Source organism: Sus scrofa, chromosome 17, assembly GCF_054392235.1.
Source record: "Sus scrofa isolate SSC_HxYL_T2T_F1_AM1 chromosome 17, Sscrofa_HxYL_maternal_Yorkshire_Landrace_v2.0, whole genome shotgun sequence".
Lineage (NCBI taxonomy): Eukaryota > Metazoa > Chordata > Mammalia > Artiodactyla > Suidae > Sus > Sus scrofa.
In genome coordinates this window covers 50639692-50664063 of record NC_139399.1, presented here as the reverse complement: position 1 = coordinate 50664063, position 24372 = coordinate 50639692, and the positions used below count along the sequence as shown (strand labels likewise).

The window sequence follows — 24372 nt, the reverse complement described above, 5'->3', positions numbered from 1 at the left end:
TCTCTGCAGAGCCAGTTAAACATTTTCTGAAAAATTACTACATCAAGGATATCACAATAATTAATGTCTAAAAATCAACATACATATATTAAAGAACACAGGGAATAGAGCACCTGTTAATATCTTTTGGAAAAAATATCAATAATAAAATCAAGGCAATAAAATAATTAATGTGAATTGAAAAAATATGACAGAAGATTAGAAATGAAATAAAGGACAGTGAGTAATGAATAAATTTAAGCTTAGAACAAAAGCAAAACAAATATAATAATTAGAGTTATGAACATAATTGAATATTGTAAACTTTGGCATCATTTAAAGAGCAAGAAATCTAACAAAAATACAAGGTTGGATAAATGAGATGGCAAAAATTACAACAGTGTTAATTTCCTTATTTTATTTTATACTTTTAGCTTTTTAGGGCTATGCCTTCAGCATATGGAAGTTCCCAGTCTAGGGGTTGAACTGGAGCTGCAGCTGCTGGCCTATGCCACAGCCACAGCAACTCAGGATCTGAGCCGTGTCTCCAACCTACACCACAGCTCACAGCAACAATGGTTCTTTAACCCACTGAGTGAGGCCAGGGATTGAACCTGTATCCTCATGGATACTAGTCAGGTTCATTACCCCCTGAGCCACAATGGGAATTCCCAATTTCCTCATCTTTTAGATCAAAAAGTAAATTAGAATTGTCCAATGAAAACATGCCTTAAAAATTACTGCCTCTCCCTACATTTAGAGCAAACACCATACTTAATGATAGCATACTGAAGAATTTCCATCTAAGATTGAGATGAGGAGAATGTTGCCTGCTTTCATATTTTGTTTAACATTGGTCATGTAGCTACTGTCCAGTGTTGTAAAGTGAGATAATAATTAGAAAGAAAGAATTAAATCTGTCATTGTTTGTATACAACATGAGTAAATGTGATACTGGTCTGGTTAATTTCTAGGTCTCTTCAATGGATAAAACTATTATATACTACTAACATTTTACATGTATACTACACAATTAAAATTGATCATATAACTTTTTAAGGTAAAACGCTTGATAAGTTTACATTGTTAATCGCATTTCACATTGAGGACTACATGGTTTGCTTGATTTCTCTAGGTTACTTCCATCTGTCATTTATCCTACACTAGGATTCTAGTTCTCAAAAAAAAAGGGATATGATAGAAGTAGAATATCCTACAATTACTCATTTACTTTGTCCCACGTGATACTCACAACAGTCTGAGAATAACAAAATCAAAAAACTACGCCACCAATATGATTACTCTAGATCATTAAAACATTTTTTATGACTACTCCATTCTCTTTTAATTTTTGAAAATACTGGTACTTTGTCTACATTGTCAGAATTTATGGTCATTATATACTGTTTCTTTTAACTCTTAAAATTTTAGTTGTGGATGTCAATATATAATGATCAATGTTAATTTTCACTTCAATGTCTATAATATTTTCACTTGTCAAAAGTTTCTTTTCTAGTAAACTCCTCAGAAAAGAGTGTATGGAGAAGGATTACATGAGTTCTTGAATGTGATAGCAGTTTGTAGCTTTTACATGTGATTTTTAGTTTGGGTGGATACAAAAATCCTTGGAATTTTTTTCCTCTGCATATCTTAAATACATTGGTCCATATCTTTGTTTCTGGCCTAAAGCACTGCAGTTGAAAAGTGTGATGCCAGTCTAATATTATTTTTGGTATAGGTCTTGTGTTGTTGCCTCTATGTCAAAAGATTCTTTATTTTTCTTTGAGTCCAATAATTTTACTGAATAACAATTTTGCTCTTCAGAGTCAGTTTTTTTCAGATACATGCTGTGCCTTTCAATGTATAGTTTCAATTTTGTATGATGTATTTTATTGTAAGACATTAAGTTTTAATTGGTAGGAAAGTTTTTCTCAATTATTATTATTTTTGTTCTGTTTCTCTGTTTTTCTTCTTCAGGGACTGCTATTATACATTTGTTGAATCTTCTTTGCCTATGTTCAACTAATTTTTATTAAAGAATTTTATCTCATTTTAATTTCTTTTTTTTTTGTCTTTTGTTGTTGTTGTTGTTGCTATTTCTTGGGCCGCTCCCACGGCATATGGAGCTTCCCAGGCTAGGGGTTGAATCGGAGCTGTAGCCACCGGCCTACGCCAGAGCCACAGCAACGCGGGATCCGAGCCGCGTCTGCAACCTACACCACAGCTCACGGCAACGCCGGATCGTTAACCCACTGAGCAAGGGCAGGGACCGAACCCGCAACCTCATGGTTCCTAGTCGGATTCGTTAACCACTGCGCCACGACGGGAACTCCTAATTTCTTTTTAATTTAGAAAATTCTGTCTTTTTTACTTTCTTTTCCTCTTAAGCCATTATCTATTGTATTTATTTGCAATTGTATGCTTCCATTTTAGTCTTTAATTACAAAGTGATTTTTCCCTTATTTTTAACTTTTTTCATGAGTTAATTTCACCTCATTTTGAATTTCTTTCTAATTATTATATATATTAGTATTTCATTTTAAGTATCATACTCTTTTTTTTTTTTTTTTTTTTTTTTTGGCTTCTGTCTTTTCTGGGCTGCACCTGTGGCATATGGAGGTTCCCAGGCTAGGGGTCTAATCAGAGCTACAGCTTCTGGCCTACGCCAGAGCCACAGCAAACCCAGATCCAAGCTGCATCTACAACCTACACCACAGCTCATGGCAACACTGGATCCTTAACCCACTGAGCAAGGCCAGGGACCAAACCCGAAACCTCATGGTTCCTAGTCGGATTTGCTTCCGTTGCACCACGATGGGAACTCCCTAAGTATCTCACTCTTAATATCTTTTAGCTCATTGAGGAATAATTTTTTGTTGTTGTGAGCATGTCTTTTGTGTGCATTTGTTGTCTACTGGGAGCTAATCCTTATGCTTTTTAAATTCTTTCCCATCTTTATGTGAAATTATTAGTTTTCTTGAACTTTTAGAGGAAGTCATGGTTAGTTATAGTTTTCCTAACTTCACAAAACTCCATTTCTGTTGTTATAAAATATGTCGGCTTGATTTCTAACATCTATCCCTTTTCTGATTTGTCAGATGTCTATATCTTTCCTCTGCATCTTCTCACACTGAAGTTGATACTTCTCTGGTTTTGTAGCTGCCTGTTTTTCACCAGCCCATTTTATTTTGTGTTTTGACCAGGGCTGTCTGGTCATTTGGTTTGACTATATATGGTTTTTGGCAGCTTAAGTTTTTTTTTGGTCAAGCCCACAACATATGGAAGTTCTCAGGCCAGGGATTAAACCCACACTACAGCAATGACCCAAGCCACTGCAGTGACAAAGCTGGTTCCTTAACCCACTGCTTCACAAGAGAACTCTGGGGCTTAGATTGTTGTTATGAAACTTTGTTTTTGTGGGGGATTCAAGTAAATTAAAAAAAAATGCCACTCTTGCCACTAACTTCCCAGACTCCACTGAGACATCACATTAATTAAAATATAAATAGTTCCAATAATAGAAATAATTAAATAATAATGTTGAATAGTAAAAACACAATTTGAAGATACATTTTAAAATGTTAACATTTCTTCATTCCATTTCTTAGAAAACTTAGAAGATCACTTTCAATATGATTCAAACGTCTATCTTAAAGTAGGAGCCACTATTGTAATTAATAGGGAAACATTAAAATCAATTTCATACAATCAGGAGCATTACAGCTATTTCTGTTATTTTTAAAACTAGTGGTAACATTAGAAGATGTATTAGTTTCAATTTTAATGAACACAAGACTACTGTTCTATGATTACTTACAAAGTTAACCCCCAAATCCACCTAGTATTTGAAAATGTAGTACATTTGTTCCTTATCCTCATCTGGTTTCTTTTAGGCTAAACAAGTCAGAGAAGACAGGTGGAGGTGTGCCATTATCATTATAGCTAGTAGGGGCTGGGGGATTCCAGAGCTTACACGCTAAGCTTTATTACGGAAATTCAATTTTTAAAAATATATTAATTTGTGCCTCATTTGGAGCTTATTTTTATGTCTGGTTTTGTCCTGGTTCCACATTTCAGAAAATAGAGACATTTGTTAAGAGTAGTCGTTTATTTTTATTTTAGGAAATAAAAATAAATAAAAAGGCCATGAGGCTCTAAAGCACATTTGCAGAGTTGTTTTAAGTACTAAAATAATTCCAAATGCATCTTAAGGAAAGATTCATTAAGAGCTTAAAATATAAAAGTTTTAATGATGCTCAAGAGTGACTAAAAAAAAAAAAAAAAAAAAAAAAAAAAAAAAAAAAAAAAAAGTCAGTCCCACATGAGAATCAATGAAGGCAAACCACTTCTTAATTACTACGGGCAAAAATATTTTGGCCAGTTTTTCTCGCTTCCCCTCACAGGCAGAGGCTTGGAATGATGCCTGCTCTCATGCCACTACAAGTGTGTACTCTGATCTGGTGTCAGAATGTTGGCTTACAGGTCAGAGAGAGATTTGCCATTTACTGAAGTGTACATGGAGTACTTATTCACACAAGTTTTTCCACCCCTGTTTCCTTCTGCCAAAATGCCATATCAGAAATAGTTGAAAGAATGGAAAATGTTCAACTTGAGGAACAGAAAACTCATGAAAAGGATAAGAGGGTATAAGCTCTGTATTCAATTAAATGAAAGGTTTTTATGGGGAAAGAAACTTGTTTGGCATTATTTCAGAGAGAACAACTACCATAAATGGGACAAAAGTTGTAAAGGAGTGAGTTTAAGGCAAAGACTGAGGAAGAAGGCCTCTCTCCTTCACAAGCTTTACATGCCCTACCTTCCTTCCCACCCAAGTTTATTCCCAGAATCCTGTACTTCTTCCAGGAAAGAACTCTCCCACAAATTTATTACCTCCCTTCTCCTGAAATCTCCCTTCTAGCAATGGAGGTCTTATCTGCTTTGAAGGGATAAATTCATTCTTCATTTTAAAACATAGAGGGTTTTACATCAAAGGTAGTGTTAAATGCAATGAAGTCACTTTCACATCAGATTTATTATACTAAGATGTAATTATATTGCACTTGGCTCTATTGTGAGCTAATGAAAGAAAAAATGACCAAAGGACAGAACTTCTACAAAACAAATGGAAGCACCTTGACTCTAATACTCAACTAGACTAATTATACATAACCACAAATAACCTGCCTTCAAGGGTACCCACAGAGTCAGACTGGACAGCCACTGAGAAGGCTTAGGAGTATGGGAGGCCAGAAGCAGATACTGTTTCAATGGGTCCCTTCCAGGCATTTGAAGACATACAATCCTCACTTAGTCATCTGACCAGTTTGGCTCTAAGTTGTTTTCAGAATTAAAAAAAAAAAAAATTGCATACATTTTTTTAAAGACTTGGATGGCTGTCTTTCTTGAGTCAAATGTTCTAGCTCTCCACTGCCAGGCATGCTGAAGGGCAGATTCCTCTAATTGGCAGGGCTTCTGCTCAGCTGTCATGTCTCTATGCAATCTGGGTTATGGCCAAGAGAAGTGGAGAGCTGGAAGGTTCTGGTGGAATGGGGTCTCAGAAACTAGGTCATTTCAGACCAAAGTGACATGATTGCTCAAAGATAATGAGGAGTCAATAGAGCAATTGCTAAAACTCTTCTTTGAACTGATGATGTGGATACATCTCCAAGAAACCTGAGAACTGTAGGCTGGCTTCAGCACCAAAGGAATGCCTCATCCATGACTTAGACCCTTTCTCTTCTTCATTGACCTTCTATGGATCTGCACATTTGCTCCAGAGTGATAAACCTGGAAACGCAGCCTAAGCCTATGCACATGCACCTCCATGGTCCAAAGAATGGGAATTACAGCACTTACTCCATCTTATACACTGAGTCCTTAGAAATGCCATTAAAACCCAGCCAAAATTTGTTGATCCAATATTTGTTAAGGGAAGAAAGAGAGAAAGAGAGGAAAAGAAAGAAAGAGGTGGGGGAAGGAGGGAGGAAGAAAGGAAGGGATAGGGAGGAAGAAAGGAAGGGATAGGGAGGAAGGGAGTGGGGCGGGGGGAGAGGGGGGAGGGAGAGAGAGAGAGAGAAAGGGATATTGTCCATTCCACTCACTTAGTGATCTCCATCTTCATCCTTTGAATTCCTCATATTCATTCTCATTGTAGAAGAGAACAATCCAAAGGAGAATGTAGGGATTGGAGCTGAACTCATCACTATTGCTGGAACAAGACAGTTCTATACACAAAGAGGAGTAGAGAGAGATTAAAAGGTCAAGTTAAATAGCCAAAGTTTTTGGTTGGATCAAAGAGCTCAGATTTGTTCCAAGTGTTCAAGAATTAGAAGACTATGGGAGGTCAAAACTATAAAGCCGTACAGGTTTATTGAGAGAACTAAACATAGGCTAGAGTCAGAAAGCCCTGAGTTCAAAGCTGACTCCAATATCTATGTCATGCATAAATTTTGAGTAAGTACTTTTAATGCCAGTCCTTATTATAAAAGAGATAAGTAAAAACATCCACACTATGAGGTCTTTGACTTTTCACCTTTCATCCTTTTGTCTTCTTTTCTTACCTTAACTCTTCTTGACATTTCCTGCCCAGAAGACTACTACTGCCCAGCTCCCAGCTTGATATTAGCCCACTTATCAGACACCTTTGAATCTAAAAATAATATTATAATCCTGTCTTTATATAGTCCTCAAGAATAATAAAAGTTGACTTTTGCTTCTCCTGGAGTACATGTAGGATGCAGGTCAATCTTTCTTTGAGAACAACTAGAACACCTAGAGTGTTTTTAAAACTTGAAGAATTACAATGCAATTCCAGAGAAGAAAAAAACCCAGTGAAGTATAACTCTGAACGACCTGACTAGGTAGATGAGCTGAGCAGAGCTTTTTATAGCTTCATGGAACTGTAGGAACATGATTTGGAGTTCAGAGCCTTCAAGGATGGGGAGCTCTAACAACCTCCCAACATGGTCTGGGTTGGGATTCGGAAGAGCTACATCTGGAAGTAAGGGTAAATCAGGAAAAAAAAAATTTAGTCCTTGTACAGATTAAAGTCCAGCTTTAAATGGTCTCAATACATTGCACCATTGAGTAATATACCTTTAGCAGAAACTCCCTTATATTTCACTGGCCAGAACTGGGACATATGCCAGACCAATCTCAGGCAAAGTGGAATAGTTTGATTTTGACAAACTGTGGTTCTGTTAGCAGGGAACGAGAGTGAATGGCTAATAGTAAGCAACTGACAGATTATATCATCATCATCATCATATCAGATATCACCTGAAAATCTTTACTATAAACCAGGGACATTTTTTTTCCTTTTTTTTTTTTTTTTTTTTTGCTTTTTAGCGCTGCACCCATGACATATGGAAGTTCCCAGACTAGGGGCTGAATTGGAGCTGCAGCTGCTGGCCTATACCACAGCCACAGCAATGTGGGATCCAAGACACATCTGCGAACTACAACACAGCTCATGGCAATGCTGGATCCTCAACCCACTGAGCAAGGCCAGGGATCAAACCCACATCCTCATGGATACTAGTTAGGTACACTACCCCTGAGCTACAATGGGAACTCCCCCAGGGACATCTATAAGCACTTAACATGCAGACTCATTTAATTTTTATGACCACCCTACAAGGTGAGTCTCTCTATTTAATGAAGAGGAAGTTAAGGATCAGAAAGTAAGGAGTTCCCGTGGTGGCTCAGTGGTTAACAAATCCGACTGGGAACCATGAGGTTGCAGGTTCGACCCCTGGCCTTGCTCAGTGGGTTGAGGATCCGGCGTTGCCGTGAGCTGTGGTGTAGGTTGCAGACGTGGCTTGGATCACGCATTGCTGTGGCTCTGGCGTAGGCTGGTGGCTACAGCTCCGATTAGACCCCTAGCCTGGGAACCTCCATATGCCTTGGGAGCAGCCCAAGAAATGGGAAAAAGACCAAGGGAAAAAAAAAAAAAAAAAAAAGGAAGTAAGTACGTTATGCTACTACAAACATACCATAGTAGCAGAAGCAAGATTTGAACTCAGGTAATTGTCTTGATTTATTAAGCATTCACTATGCACTGTTAATTACCCTGGACACTGGGAATGTATAATCTCTTTCCACTAATAGCTCAGAGTTCAATTATCCAGAAAGAATCAAAAGAAATGAGCCAATTTACTTTTGATGGGTCTTAACCTCATACTGAAGGCCCCACCTTAAAAAAGTAACTGTGTATTTGGAGCATAGGCTAAAAGCTTCTCTTGGCCTTATGGGACTATTTTCTGATAATTCCCATTGTCCTGATTCCATTGAGGTCAGTTTCCACTACATGATGTCTCAATACCCCTTGCTGGGTTTGCCTAATAGTTTTAAGGGGCGGGGGACACGACTTTCCCAGGAAAAAGATACGTGCTTAATGTTTCTGTCCACCTCTTTGGAATTATTGTTAACAGTATAAGAATGGCTTAAAGAAATACAAATATATATATACTTTTTTATTTTTTACACAATTTCACTGGGCCAAGATCATGGTAGAATCATATCTTTTAAATTTTAGTTGCTATTTTTTGAGGACTTTCTTTATCTGTAATGACTTATTGTGCATTCTATAAAGGTAATTTTGTTTAAATTGATCCTAAGAGGTATGCATTATTTGTTCCATTGCACATATATTAAAAAATTAGCATATACTTTATAGACCCTGACGAGTATGATTAATAAATTATCTAGGTCAGGGATAAAAAGGAGAGGCAGAGTCTTGAAGAGTTAGCATCTATACTGAAGTGATTTATGCAAATGCTTCCTCAAAGAGCCCTGGGGTAGAGCTTGCCACCTCTAGCTTGGGAAACCTCATGAAGGGCTCATGGGCTTTAATGATAATGTCGTTGAGATCTTTTTTTTAATGCCATGCTGGACAGTGAAGCACTAATTCAAATCATTCCTTCATAGTGGTTATTTACCCTGATCTGACTTTTTCATTTCAGCCTCTCTCCACTGTAGACCCTACTGGGCTGGGTTCAGCCTTAGAGCAGACTTGCTAATAAACAGATCTTCTTTTGGCACATGTGTTCTGTACCTCATGGTTTATTTAACTGTGGCTACTCTTTTCATTAATAGCTGTTTAGACTTCACAGAAATACTTGTTGAGGTTGGCAAAAGCCATCCATTCTACAAATTTTGAGTCTCTGATCCCAAGGCAAATTGTCATCTTTGACAATATTTTTGCTATGTAATAGCAACTAGTGAGGAACAGTTAATTAAATGGGCTAAGTTGATATATTGAGAACAGAAATAAAAATATTGGCATGCTGCTAACCTTGTGCTTTTGGAAGGATAGTATCTGGTTGACCCGGATACAATTAAATATAGAAGGAATGTGAGAAGAAATGGGAATATGGATTCGCCAACGACTTTCTTAATCCTCAAACAAATATTTTCATTAGAGGAAGGAAGAGACCTCTAGGTGCCATGCCCCACTTTCAGTGGCTCTTGTTCATGAACGCGTTATCGGCACCCCTCTGGCTTCCCTGCTGCTGGGGAGGCACCGTCAGATCCAGACTTGGATTCACTTTGTCCTCATCCTGTTTAGCTACTAGTCCCAGAGGTAGGGCCGGCCCCTGGGAGGGCAGCACAGTTAAGCCTCACACTCTCGATACAGCGCCAGCATCACACATTTGCAAGCTTTCAAAGTACCACTTAATAGGACCTTCGAGCCAGCTGAAAAGAAAGTGCTGCAAAACTGCTCGGTTGGCAGGGCTGAGTTTATACAGATGGGAGAGTTAGCAGAGACCACAGAACAAATACCAGCAACCAACCCATTTCACACTTCTGAAAAAAGAGAAAGGAATGGCAGAGGCGGGCCAAAGCAAACAGGCTTTGGAAAACTTGAAGCTGTGGGCTGGAATTTTCAGCTGTTCCTATTCTCTTCACACTCATTTTAGGGAGCTTGCTCCTCTCAGAAAAGCAGAAACTTCTTACATTTACACGTCTTGGGTTCGGCCTCCTACAGAAAAAGAGCAGTTCGTTCCCAACCATAAAACAAGAATTGTTTCCAACATTATCAGTACAGTTTTTCTGGAGTCTGGGATTTTTGTGGGGGGGTAAAAAGGTGCCATGTTTTTTTCCCCAGAAAAAAATCTATGCTGTTGGGATTCCCTCAGCTGGTCTTTCTGTGGCATGCTCTACATCTTAGTCTTTATTTTCTCTTTACTCTCTCTCTCTCTCTCATTTTTCCTTTTCTTCCAGGAAAGAAAGCCATTTTCTTTTCTTTCCCCTAGAGTATGCTGAAACATAAAACTTCCCTGCAATCTGCTACCTTGCACAAATGCCCTTCAGTTTCAGCTAAAGCACTTGGGTGCTTATCAAAACGGATGTCGTTGCTGCCTGGGGGATGTGTGATGTTTCTAGTTCCAGCCCCACAAGAACTGAGGATGATATCTGAAGACAAGAATTAAAGAGAAGTTAAGCCTAAGTGGCTGTGACATAGTCAGCAGCCATCCCCAGTGTGGTCACACAGAGTTTACTGAGAGTGGTTGGAGGAAACTTTCCTGTGGGCTGGCACCAGAGAAGCCAGCAGCATGGTTTCAGCCAAGATGCTCTGTTAGAGAAAGAAAGAAAACTATGTACCCATGAGACAACCCATCTTAGCTATGGATGGGTTGGAAAATGGATGTCAGATCCTCTGACAGGTTAACCAGGTCACCCAACTAGTTTACCAAAATGTGTGGGTATGCGTCTGTGAGGAAAAACTCTGCAACTGTGTTTAAAAACGGTTCCATCTGTTCAAATGTATTTCAAATGCATAGATGGAAGGGAAAAAAGAGGAAGCGCAAACACAAGAATCAGACCCTTTAGATCATCTCAATTCAAGTTGGTAACAAGGACATACAGATCAGTAAACAAAGAATCCATGGACATTAGAAACTGCCCTAAGAGGGAGAGGAAAGCAGCATGGGGAAAGTCAACAGATGTTTGTCATGAGGTCTTCTCCTGACTGAGACCTCCAAGGGCTGGTGCTGGTGCACGGAGAGGTGGGGACAGTTGGTTCTCTGTTTATGAGAAATGGGGTTGAACCCAAGAAAAGTCTGTTAGAAAGTACTGGCATCTGGACAGTTTTGAGTACAAAAAAGAGAAAGTTCTTCCTGGAGTTGGCAAAGTAAAAAGACAATAAAAATCATCCTGGGGTCTGGACCAGGGTAAAGAAGGAATGCACTCCTCCTGTGGTGGCAGGAGGCAGTGCATTTGAATAGACACTTGGCTTTCAAAGGTTTGAAAGCCCTTTGAAAAGTAAACAAACAAAATACTATTAATATCCCCTTATTTTAATAGACCAAGGCTGAGAGCTGAGGAGAGTGTATGATCAAAGTGGGATACACAGAACAACGACGTTTTCCAGGCTTTAAGTCTCCAATGGTTATCTCTTGTGAAAAAAGTATCTGATGAGTTATGCGTAGGTTCCTTTGCCAGATAAGGAAAGGCAATGCCAAAATCAAGTAAGGCAGGTGATCCTTAGCCTGGGTCAGGATCTTCTCCCTACTAAGGGAAACAAAGCTTGGAAAACTTCTATCTATATAAGACATTTTAGAAAGTCTATTATTTTGTAATTGACCAAGATCTGGAAAACCAAGCATGATTCATAATTATATCCCTAACTGTTCTTCAAAATGCCATCTTGATAGGTCAGATAATATTTCCAAACCTCAGTTTCTCTATGTGAAAGCTGAAAGTATTGGCAAGTTTTATCAAAGTTATTCAGAAGTGGAACAATTGTGCCAAACACAGCTTTCCATGGTACCCCCGTAAACGTGGCCGATGTTAAGCGGCCATGTCCCTTTTGAATGAGAAGTAGTGGTGAGGAATGAGAATGGTGAGAGTGAGAAGTAGTGGTGAGGCAGCCAGGCTTCTGCTTGCTTATCTGCTTCTCCAGTTGCTGAAGTTCTAGGGCTGTACAAAACAGAATGTCGACACCACTGGACTTTACTATTCTAAGGCTCTTTATACTGCTGCCTTCTTCAAACTCAGCTTATAAGATTTAAACCAAAACATGTGAAACTTTTAAATAAATTAAATCATATAAAAAGTCTGAATCCATCTTGGATCTTAAACTCTAAGGGTAGTTCTCATCTTATCCTGATTGTTTCTAGCTCACAGATGAGGCTGCTTAGAGAAGAGGTCTGCGGGCTATGGTCTCTCACTTTCTGACAGTTTTTCCAGCATTACCACCTGCAGTCATCTTATTAGGTAATATATACATGAAACGCAGGATTTTGGATAGCATAAACACGACATAAAGATAAATAAAATAGGTTTTTATTTGTTTCCCTCTTCCCTCCCCTAGAATGCCAGCTCATGAGAATAGTGCTATTTTGTCCATTTTGTTCTAGTGCTGGTAGCCAGAACAGTGCCTGCACTTAGTAGGTGCTACATCAGTAACTGGGATGAATGGGTGGATATTTGATTCTGGTCTCCAGAAAGTCCTTCACTTATCTGTTTTGCCATCTTACAATGTCAGATTCTGCCTTGGGCCACATCTGAATCCTCCCCACACAATTTCCGTTCCCCTCTCTCTACTTCCGGTTAGCATTGCTCAGGCAAATGGCTGTTGCTGCCATGCCTTATATCCCTACCCAGGGATATTTCCACTGCCAGAGGGAGCCTGGGCTCACTTAAAAGCCACATAATCTGGTCAATGAGGATAGCATGCAGGTTCTGGACTCAGGATGGTCTTAAATGAGGGACTCAGATGTGTTGGAAACTTCCTTCCTGCTCTCCTACATCCTGGGCTATGCCAGGCCCTTCCTCCTCCTCTGCCTTCTGTCATCCTCTCATTGGTTGCAATCTTTATTAATAGTTGATACCATTCCAGGTGATGTTGCATCGCATGGAACAGTATAACTTTTGGGGGCATCTACTCTCCACCATCCCTGAATTAGGTGTTACATACACAGCAAATGGATCAAACAGTCCTTGAAATCAAGGAGCTTGGACTCTAGAGTGGGGGGTCTAAGCTTTTATAACCATGACCCATAGCAAATATATATATATATATATATATATATATATGCATATATATATATATATATACACACACACCACAATCCAATATATAAACATGCACATAGATATGTACTATTTCTAAAGTTTTATGAAATAATACTTACCTGAGTGACATTTTTCCATTATATTATAAAGTAGATTAACCTACTTTACTTCACAAAAAAATCTAGTTATGACCCACTAAATTGATTCCACACTCCAGTTATGAGTTACAATTAGTACAACTAATTACATGTAGGCAATTTGAAAAAGACTTCTCTAGAATGGGAGAGGGTTTCCTAAAGTCACTGTAATAGAATAAGAAGGATGTACAAGGAGATGGAAGCTGCAGGTGAGTTGCCACTACTGCCAGGAAAATACTTTCCAGGACTTCTTAAACTCTGACATGCACGTGAAGCACCCAGGGATTTATTCAAGATATAGACTCTGATTCAGGAGGTTGAGGTGATGCCTGAGATTCTGTGTTTCTAACATGCTCCCAGATGATGCTGGTGCTGCTGGCCCATGGATTACCCTTTGAAAAGAAGGCGCCTAGAAGGTGACGTGTAAAGGATGACCAGGAAATATCCAGGACAAAAAGGACTTTCTGGTGAAGGAAAGGGCATTTGCAATGTTTTCTATGTAAGAAATACCATGGGCAACAAAATAAACTGCCAAGTATTCACATTGTCTTAAAAACCACCTTTGTAAAGTTACAGTTAAACGTAGAACTTGTCCCTACCACTGAGGGATAATGTGGGTAAAGATGAACCACATTTTTTACACAATGGTGAAATCAGGAAAAAAAAAATATAGTGAATCACAGTATTGGCAACTGTAATTTATAATTATTATTTATTTCTTCGTTCATTGGGCATTGATGGGTGGAGGAGAGGTGAGTAGAACCATAATCTCCCGGCAGTTACCGCACTAACTGACCATAACACTGGGACCTGGAACACTTCCATGTGAGTCGAAACCCGAGTGCACTGGGATGGAGTTGGGGGTTGAGGAACTTAAGGTTAGAGTGGCATACTAAGCATAAAGATCAAAAACTAGCTCCCCATCAGATGATTCCTGGGCACTGGAGAACAGATTTTTAAAAGAAGGGAGGTTCTGACTGAGTCACAAGGAATGAGCGGGGAACAGGGAAGAAGAGGAGGCAACCTCTGAAGGGAAGGTCTGGATTTCCTTCTTCACCCTCGCCTGTAAGGGAAGGGAGAACTGGGCCCCTCAAGCCTTTTTTCAATCAGTGTTCCTCTTTCTCTACCCCCTCCTCCATTCCTGCCACTCCCCTAAAAGCTTCTCCCTGCCAAAAAACCCCTGTTATAAGCTTAATGAGCACAGTATTAAAGGCCTCATTCCTAGTGGCAGCCTCGGTTTATGACTCGGCCCCTTGATGAAGGCAGAATCTGAAGTCCCCATTTGGCACCAAGGATGGGACAATTGCTTGGGATTATGTGGCTCCAGGTGGACTTCTCAGGGCACCACTCTGAACATGTGGGACCCACTAACTTAGATATTTCCATTTGATCTTTCAGTTAATGCTCATTAACTGACTACCTCCCTGGAAAAGGCATTGTCTTAGAGGCTGGATGTATGACTGTGCCTCAAATAAACCCACTCCCTGCCATCAGTAAGCTTACAGTTATAGTTTTATGTCTATTTCAGGCTGAATCATGAAATGATTCAAAAACAATGTGTGTTTCACTGTTCACTCCTGAGTTGGAGAGTACAATGCCCAAAGTTGCCCTGTTCTTACACTGGTTATAAAGAATGACTGCAGGCATTGAGCTTCTGTGGAGAGAATTTGTCCTCAGTAAGATGATGAGGGCATGCTGGCCCTCCTAAGCCAGATCCTGAGGCCCAACCAGCACTGACTGACACTGATTCTCAGCACTGACCATCTTCCCAGGAAACCACCTTCTCCTGGGAAATCATCAACGGATGTGTTATCCATTTTTCAGCTGGCTGTGGTCCAGTGAAGAGAGCCCCAAACATGGAATTTGAAGCTTTTCTCCTTCCTCAAAATGTAGTCTGTAACATACTGCAATGGAATGATCTCAAAAGGAAGTCCCATTCTATTAAATAAATGAGCCAAAGACAGTCTCTGTCTATTGGCCCCTAGACTGTTCTTCACTGCAGGCTGAGACCTGTTAGCTCAAAAGTTTGCTAAATCCAAAGTTTTCCACATACAATTATTTAAAAAGCAATCCAAACAAGAAGATTGTTAGCCACGTAGAACCTGTCTGTTTTGCCTGTCCCTAGAAACCTTACCCGACAGCTATTCTCCATTGATAAGAGAGGACTTTGTAGTTATAAGGCCCCGAGCCCTTGCTGCCCCTTGGAGTGCTCAGACCCAGGGGCTCCCTGCTGTCTGCTGAGAGACATCTAGACACTGAAGCCCCTGCTAAGATCTCCTCTGTGGGAGTCCTTGCTATCCTCTTCTCTTTTTTTTTTTTTTTTTTTTTTTTGCTATTTCTTGGGCCACTTCCGCGGCATATGGAGGTTCCCAGGCTAGGAGTCGAATCGGAGCTGTAGCCGCCAGCCCATGCCAGAGCCACAGCAACGCCAGATCCGAGCCATGTCTGCAACCTACACCACAGCTCACGGCAACGCCAGATTGTTAACCCACTGAGCAAGGGCAGGGACCGAACCCGCAACCTCATGGTTCCTAGTCGGATTCGTTAACCACTGCGCCACGACGGGAACTCCCCGTTATCCTCTTCTGCATGTTGGCCTCTTGAAGCCTCTGGATCGTCTCATGCTGTGTGAGAGATTTCTCCTTGCATCAACCCTTTCCAAGTGCTACCCAGTAAAACTTGTATGTCTGCCTCTCATGGTCTTAGCTTTTCCTTTAATCAGCTCTAAATCCTCAAACACTCTACACACTTCTCCAGATCCACTGAGTCAAACATATGGGGGTGGTGAAACGTACAGTCTTTCTGAGACTGCCCAGGTTGTACGTGTATGTGTGTGCATGGGTGTATTCCCACAGGAGCATTAGTGCTTAAGTATCATGGGCTAGAAGATGTGGCTTGAATTCTGCTTCTGGCTCTTGGTTACCTGACTTTGAGCTATTTCCCTACATTCTTTCCCTTTGTAAGGTTAAGATGCTGATGTTTATTCAGAGAGATCTGTGAAGGTAAAATACAACAGAGTGTGTGGAAGGCATTACAGCAATGGTAGACGCATGATAGGTGTTCCATAGATAGGTGTGCGATCTGAATTTTAATTCTTGTTCCTTTCTGAGGCTCTTTGGATCTAGTCTTCATCATTCTAAAATATTCTCTGGAGTTCCCGTCATGGCGCAGTGGAAACGAATCCAACTAGGAACCATGAGGTTGCGGGTTCAACCCCTGGCCTCACTCAGTGGGTTAAGGATCTGGCGTTGTCCTGAGCTGCGGTGTAGGTCACAGACACGGCTTGGATCCCAGGTTGCTGTGCCTCTGGTGTAGTCTGGCGGCTACAGCTCCAATTAGACCCCTAGCCTGGGAACCTCCGTATGCTGTGAGTGTGGCCCTAAAATGCAATAAATAAATAAATAAATAAATCAAATAAAATATTCTCTATTTAACATGCCTTTTTGAATTGTATGGGCCCTGTCAGTCTACTAATCCATTTGAAGAATCTCATTTGACATACTACTGTGCCTACCTGGCACCATCTTTTAATTCTTTCCTGTCCCTCTGTTATTAGATCTCTCTATAACTGTATTATCTAATGCTATAAAGTGTCTGAGAGCCAGATTTAGATGACAAATGCTACATAAGGTACATATGTATTGAATTGTTACAGTCCTTATTGCTAAATTCAGGAGGGACCCAAATGCTATTTTTATATATGATTTTGCTCAGTTTCACTCCACTGTCTGTTGGATATTTCTGGTTTTTCTAAATACATTTTTTTCTCCCTTTCTGCTTAGACTCATCTACTGAAATATAATTATTTTTAGCAACTTTGCCGAGTTGTTTGCAGTTTTGTATGTAAGTCTTTGCTCTCTGGGGACATAATCAATACACAGCAGCCCAGTTGTCCCAGTGAATGGTGAGAGAGATGTGTGAAATCAGGGTGTGATTTCCCAGTGATGGTGCTAAATGAGACCATTTACCAAGGGTGTCTCTTTGCACTGTGGAAAACTAACCCCTCATGCATGTGTCTTGCTTTCCTTAACCAGAATGTTCTTGTCCAAAGAAGATGTGTCAGGCATATGGATAGGTGCACTTTATTTCACTGCAACTCCTCACACTCTTCCAAGTTTTGAAAGAAGACACAGCATGAATCAAATACAGAGGGCAAATCAAAAATAATTATTTTTTTTCTTCTAAGGTCAAGGCCAGGGACAGAGGCAATGAAAATAGAGAAACAAATTTGTATGCAAATTTGACTGTAATTCCACGTGGCTGGAATGAGGAAAATGAAAATATCACTTTGGTTTTTGTATGTTAACATTGCTAATAAGCAACTAAGAGGTGACTCACATGGAAGTCTGCTAACAGGATGCCATTTAAGTGGGTCTAGGGAGATGGGTAAGTAAAAGGATGAGCTGGAATAATTATAAAGTCATTAAGAAAGGATAGACAGACATAATAAAAATTTAGGGATCTTATTTAGAGAAACAAGTTGGGTGGGCACTCTGAGAAGACCACCAAAGAATATTTTAAGAGGGATAGTTCTAGAAAATTGACCAGCAAAAAGAGAAATAGCCCATATTGAGTTTCTAAATGGAGACAAGATAGACCAGTTAGCTTCTGGAGGAGCTTCCTAATTCATATTTTCAGTGCAAAGTCTCAAGAATCTAGAGAGAGAGAGAGAGAGAGAGAGAGAGGGAGAGAAAGAGAGAGAGAGAGGGAGAAAGCCAACTTCTTAATTTTAGGAAAAGTAAAGAGTAATAAAGAATTTCACTAGTATTGGGGTTAAAGCTAAATTTTATTGAGCCCATGTTCAGACTTAACATTTAGGGTAACTCATATAAGGAACAAAACTATTTACCATTATGCTAAGAACTTTGCATAGATTATATCATTTGATATTCACAACAACCATTATTTGGCAGATACTTTCATCATCTCCATTTTACAGATGGGAAAACTGAAGATTAGAAATTGAAATTAATGTGCTCAAGGTTGAAGAACTAGTAAGTGAACGAGCCCAGATTCAAATCCAAGCTATCTGCATTTGGATTCCTCAAATGTAGACATATAAAGGGAACTTGTAGTTAATGTTTAAGGGCCACATTTATACTGCATATGTACAACAAGCTTGTGTGCACACACGGTGGGGTGCTCCTGTGATTTACATACTTGTTCATAATATGCACCCCAAACAACTTCCTTCCTTCATCCTAAAGTACTTCTAACACTAAGTTTGTCACTCAGCAATGTTTTGCCTCAGGGAAATCAATCTATGTGAGCCTTTAGCCTATTTGTAGAATGGGGATAAAAATAATTCATTATATTTCACATCCAATCAAGATAGAGCAACTAAGACTGTACTTATCCTTCTACCTGAAACAGCCTAAAACAATTAAAAAAAAAACTGGACAGAATATGTAAAGCAATGATTTTTAAGATACTAGACATCAGACAAAGAAGGGTGGTGTCCCCTTAGGGATGAGATTTCTCAAATTGCTCCAGCTTACTTTTGTGAGAGAGATTTAAGGCCATAGTGCAGGAAGGGGGAACCCAGGCAGAGCCTAGTGGGTACCTTGAGTTTAGAAAATGGAGCTGAGAATCCAGGAAGACCAATGGGGCTAGAATACCAGAGAGTGGAAAATAAAGTCAGAAATCCAAAGATCTACAGAGGGGCCCCGCAAGTACTGATGAATGTATCCATGCATGTGTATGTATAAACTACCAGAGGTCAGGCAACATCCAAGAGTAATCTTCTTGGGGCCAAGAAGGTTGTCTGTTCTTACTAGCCAAACAGGAAAATCTCAATATTCATGAAACACTGGATAAATTTCATAGCAAGGTCTGACCTCAATAAAGGAGTCTAATTATACCTAGACTAAGCATCATTCCATTCCCACCTAATATATATTAAAAGACTGACCTCCAAGGAATAAAATGATTCCCAGTAACTTTAGCACCCCAGAATAAAACTCAAGAACATTTACAGGAAAATGAAAATAACTAGCATTCAACAATATAAAATTCAAAAAGTCTAGCGTTCATTTAAACATTATCAAGCATACATGAAGCAAGAAAGATAATGAGGAAGTACATTTATAATAGAAAATTGACCCAGAACTGACAGATATAATAGTATTAGCAGGTAAATAACAGCAAAACAGCTATTACAGCTATTCTAGACATTCAAAAAGTTACAAGGAGACATGAAAGATATTTTTAAAAAAATATTTGAAAAGAACCATGTATAAAAACAACAATGTGTGAGAAGAAAAATGTATTAGATGAGATGAATGGAAGACTAGGCTTTGTGGTGGAAAATATCATTGAACTTGAAGACAGAGCAGTAGAAACAAGCAAACAAAAAACCTAAACACCTAAAACAAAAAACACAGAAAATGAAAAGAGAATCAGTGAGCTGTAGGACAAATTTAGGTGGTCTCTAATATATGTGTGTTGGAGTCCCAAAGGGAAAAAAGGCAGGACAAATATTTGATGATATTTTGGCCAAATTTTTTCTAAATTTCATGAAATTATAAACTCAAATTCAAGTCTGACAGAAAGTCTGACACAAGAAATATGAAGAAAGTCTGACACAAAAAAACATGAAGAAAACTACACCAAGACACATCATAATGAACTTTCTCAATATTAGTGATAAAAATAAAATCTGAAAAGCAGTCAGAGGGAAAAATGTATATGTAGAAAAACAATTATGACAGTAGATTTCTCATCAAATCAAATAAAAACAAGAAAAGAGTAAAGCATCATCATCTTTAGAGTACTGAAAGAAAAAAAGTCAATCTTAAAATTCATACCCAGTGAAAACATCTTTCAAAAATGATGACAAAATTGTCTTTTTCAGGTAGACAATAGCTAAAATAATTCATCACTGCAATCAAGGTTAAAGGAAGTCTTTAGGCCAAAGGAAAATGATACTAGATGGAAGTCTGGGTCTATGCAAAAGAATGAAGGATGTTAGAAAGGGTAAATATTTACATGGGTAAATATGTAAGATATTTTCATATAACCTAAATCTCTTAAAAGACTATTGACTGTTTAAACAAAATAGCAATGTAATGTATATGTAAAAGTACAAGAATATTCCAAAGAACCAAAGAGGGTAACTTTAAGTGCACTGTTATAAGACTCTTAGACTATATATGCAGTGGTATAATATGACTTGAAGGTAGACTGTGGCACATTAATAATGTGTACATAGACACTAGAGCAACCACTAAACAAAACAAGACTTATAGATAATAGTAATCCAAAGAAGGAAAGAAAAAGGAATATTTTTTAAATATTGAATTAATTCAAAGAAAGCCTCCCCACCCCCCAAAAAAAGCAAAATAGAGAAGAAGGCAATGGATGAGAAACCAAATGGGACAACTATAATACAGGATGGTGTTTTAAAATCTAGTCTTATCAATAGTACAATTAAATATCAATGGTTTAAATACCTCAATGGACAGGCAACGTCAGGTTAGGGGAAAAAAAGATCCCACTCTATCCTGCCTACAAAGAAAGTTTAAAGTTAAAAATAAGTTAAAAACAGAAGGGTAGAAATATGTTAACATGTTAATGGCTATCAGAGGAAACCTAGAATGGCTATCTTAGTATCAAAGTAGATTTCAGTGTTAAGAATATCAGTAGGGATAAAATTAATTTTATAATGGCATAAAGGCTGATTCATCAATAGGCTGTAACAATTCTCAGTGTTTACATGTTTAATACAGCTTCAAAACACATGGAACAAAATCTAAGCAAGGACATCAGGGAGAAACAGGTTAAGTCTTCAAGTATAGTTGAGGATGTTGATACTTCTCTCACAGAAATTGGTAGAACAAAATAGAAAATCTGTAAGTGAATAGAAGATTTAAATAACACTATCAAGCATATTGACCTAATTAAGAGTTATAGAACACTCTACTCAACAGCAGTAGAACACACATTATATTTAAGTGCATTCATTACCAAGATAGAAAATATCCTGTGCCAAAAATCGAGTCTTAATACAAGTTGCAAAGTGGAATTAATTAAAATTTGATAACATAAAAATCTTTTTAGAATGAAAATGAAAAAAGAAATCAAAAAGGAAATTAGAATGTATTTCTCGCTCTCTTTCTTTTTCTTTTCTTTTCTTTTTTTTTTTTTGGCCATTCCCTTGGCATGTGGAAGTTCCTGGGCCAGGGATTGAACCTGCACCACAGCAGCAACGGGAGCCACTGCAGTGATAATGCCAGATCCTTATCCTTCAATGGACAGGCATTGTCAGATTAGGGGAAAAAAAGAAGATCCCACTCTATCCAGTTAATCTTGAGTGGGGCCTCATAATCTATTTAACAACACCAGCAGGTGATTCTGGTACACAGCTAGGTTTGGGGACTTCTGTTAATGGCACTTTATTCCCTTCATTCCCTCAGTCAGTATCTGCCTTTCAAAGACTTGAGTTGTAGGTACCTGTGGGTTGGAATGAACCTGTCTCCATTTAAAGGACAGGCCTAAAAAAAAAATAAAAAACAATCAATTGTCTAGATACTCATGTTGCAACAGAACAAAGGGTGGGAAAAAAATGTAATTGTAATGTATACATGTAAGGATAACTTGATCCCCTTGCTGTACAGTGGGAAAATAAAATAAAATAAAACAAACAAACAAAAATCAATTAAAAAAAATAAAGGACGGGCCTAGAAAATAACAATAATTCTGAGTCAAATGGAAACACCTACCTCCTTGGTCCAGGGATGTGATCCAATCTGGGTGTTTTTGGGGCATCCCAAATAATCAGTGTAGACTGACTGGTGAATCCCTCCCTGCTGAGAGTTCCCTTGCAGACTGTTCTATATTTTATTTATTTTCTAATTATTTGTAACACTATTCCTAACTTTTCATAGGTGCTCAAGCACCTTCATCTTGACACTAATTTGTGATTACAATCCAACAGGATTTGGCTTGGAAAATTCAACTGGAAATAATTCTATTTGCTGTTTCCTGCAAAATGAAATCAATAAGATTGTCTGCTACCTCCTTCTTACCTCATTTCACTGCTGCTTCACTGGTCTTTAAATTCTTTGAATTTGGTGTTTAGCCCCTCCACCCTCAGTTTTTCATGAAACACAGTTTCTGGGGAGAAAACATAGCCCTTTCCCCTCAAACTAAGTGTCTAGATTTTCTGGATTAGCAAAATACTATAGGTACTTTTAAAACATTTAATCTTATGTTTGAATAATGGTCTTTCTTGGACCAAAACCAGATGGACTCTGTTACCAGTATATTATTTAGGGGGAAGCTGAGAAACTATATCATGTTTTCTTGACCACTGCCTGTTTTTAGCTCCAAGTCATGCTAGATAAGATAGAGTCACTTAGACTGATACAAGCCACCAGCCTGACATATATTCGTTGGCCCCTATGCAGTGTGTCTACCTGCTATAAATTATTTCTTGGGGTATAGTAGGTCCCGTTTTGAACCAGGAAAAAAATAATAAAGGCCCTTCCTCTCATCTCCTGCTGGATACTAGTCCATATTCAAAATCATGAACCAACAGGTAAGGTCACGTCTGTCAAAACAAAAGTGAGTAAACATAGTCTGGAGAACAAAATTCACTCTGATGGGGCAGAAAGAGGTTGATGGTGTGAAAGAATAAGGCAAAATGACTATGTTTACTGCAGTGATAATGGTGGGTCACTACAATTATAGCATTTGCTTAGTGTGTTCACTTCACCTGTTAATCACAGTATCCCAGTCAACCCCTAGCTTTGTCTTTTCAGACAAAGCGTATCTCCTCTGTCAGCCCAGGCTACAGAAGGTCACCCCAGGTCAGTGTTGGAAGGAAGGGAGAGTTTGCACATGAAAACACCCAGATGTCACAGTTAGTGGTACTGGCAGAAGCACAAGGTTAGCCGTCAGAAGCTGATAAGGTACTGGGGTGCCTCATTCTTCATCACACTGGGGATAAAACTGTTTGTCCATCTAGACATATGCATGTCTCATGCACATTTATAGAGTTCTCACTGTATGCCCAGACCTGTGATAAGAAATAATGTTAGAGATATGGAAAACTGAGTCCTTGAATTTGGTAACTGAAGGGGATTCCTTTCTGTTTAGGGGTATGAAGCTCAGTTTAATCTCTGGCTGTTTTTTGTTTGTTTGTTTGTTTGTTTGTTTTCTTCAATGTCAAGAAGAGTTAGCTAAATTGTAGTTGAGAAAATTATATTCCATCAAGAAAAATAAATACCTTTACAAAAATAGTGTGCCTTTGTCAAAGGATCACAACCCTTTGTCAATGGGTGTGCAATGATTTTACTAATAATAGTTAATATTTGTTATATTTGTTGGGCATGCATCTGTTTAACTTATCTTAGGTAATACCCAATACTTACCCTATGGAAAGTAAGGACTTTTGTTATACCCATTTTTCAGAAGAAGAAACAGAGGCTCAGAGAAGGTGAATGATGTGCCTAAGATTCCAGAACTAATAAGGGCTAATGTAGATTAAAGTTCCAATCTGTCTTACAGCAAAGTCCCAAATCTAACTTTCCATGAATGATTATAACAACTGATTCCACAACTGGAGGAAGAGAGAAGGCTTAATTTTTCTTTTAAGGAGTGTGGTATTTGTGACACAAACCAGTGACATCAGGTAAGGTCTGAATGTTTGGGAATGTCATTTGGGCATAGTCTTATTATTGGCTCCCAGATAATCCCATGGGTTAATAATCTTCTATTTGTGTCACTTTGGAACATTTAGGGAGAGAGTCACTCTGTGAACATAAAACTAATCATTGCCTATCTGAAAGCTCTCTGGAAAAAGTTAAACATTTCAACAACCCCCCTTCACTTTAAGTGCATTCAGCATTTTCCCTCCTCAGAAATGACTTGTAAGTTTGTGCTTTTAATTATTATGATTCTCCCTTAAAATTACAGGCAAAGCACTCAGTGATATTTGAAACATCAATTACTGGCCTGCAGCCCTCTGCTACTGTTTCTCTGCCTGCTGCCAGGGCTGCAAATCCATTTTCTGCATTTCTTTCAGATTTTCTGAACAAAATTATGGAAAATTGCTGTTGGCACATGGCATTTTTCCACAATGGTCAGAGTTATTGAATTGTGCCGTTCTGTGTTACTTCAAGACAGCATTCCAACTTAAAATGCCAGTCTTAAAACTACCAGAAGATTTTCTCCAATCTGGGCTTCATAAATTTTCCACAGGAAAAGGCTACGAAATCTGCCCTGGCTTTGCCTC

General features: G+C 38.7%; 1 protein-coding gene across 5 annotated transcripts in view; it reads right to left on the bottom strand.

Annotated features, from left to right (window-relative positions):
- LOC146395310 (uncharacterized) overlaps positions 1–24372 on the bottom strand; it is a 215436-nt gene that overhangs the window by 186034 nt on the left and 5030 nt on the right. For all 5 annotated transcript variants that reach the window (XR_014832345.1, XR_014832349.1, XR_014832350.1 and 2 more), the window contains exon 2: positions 6081–6203. The gene's annotated coding sequence lies outside the window, so the exon portion shown is untranslated. The remainder of the gene's footprint in view (positions 1–6080; positions 6204–24372) is intronic.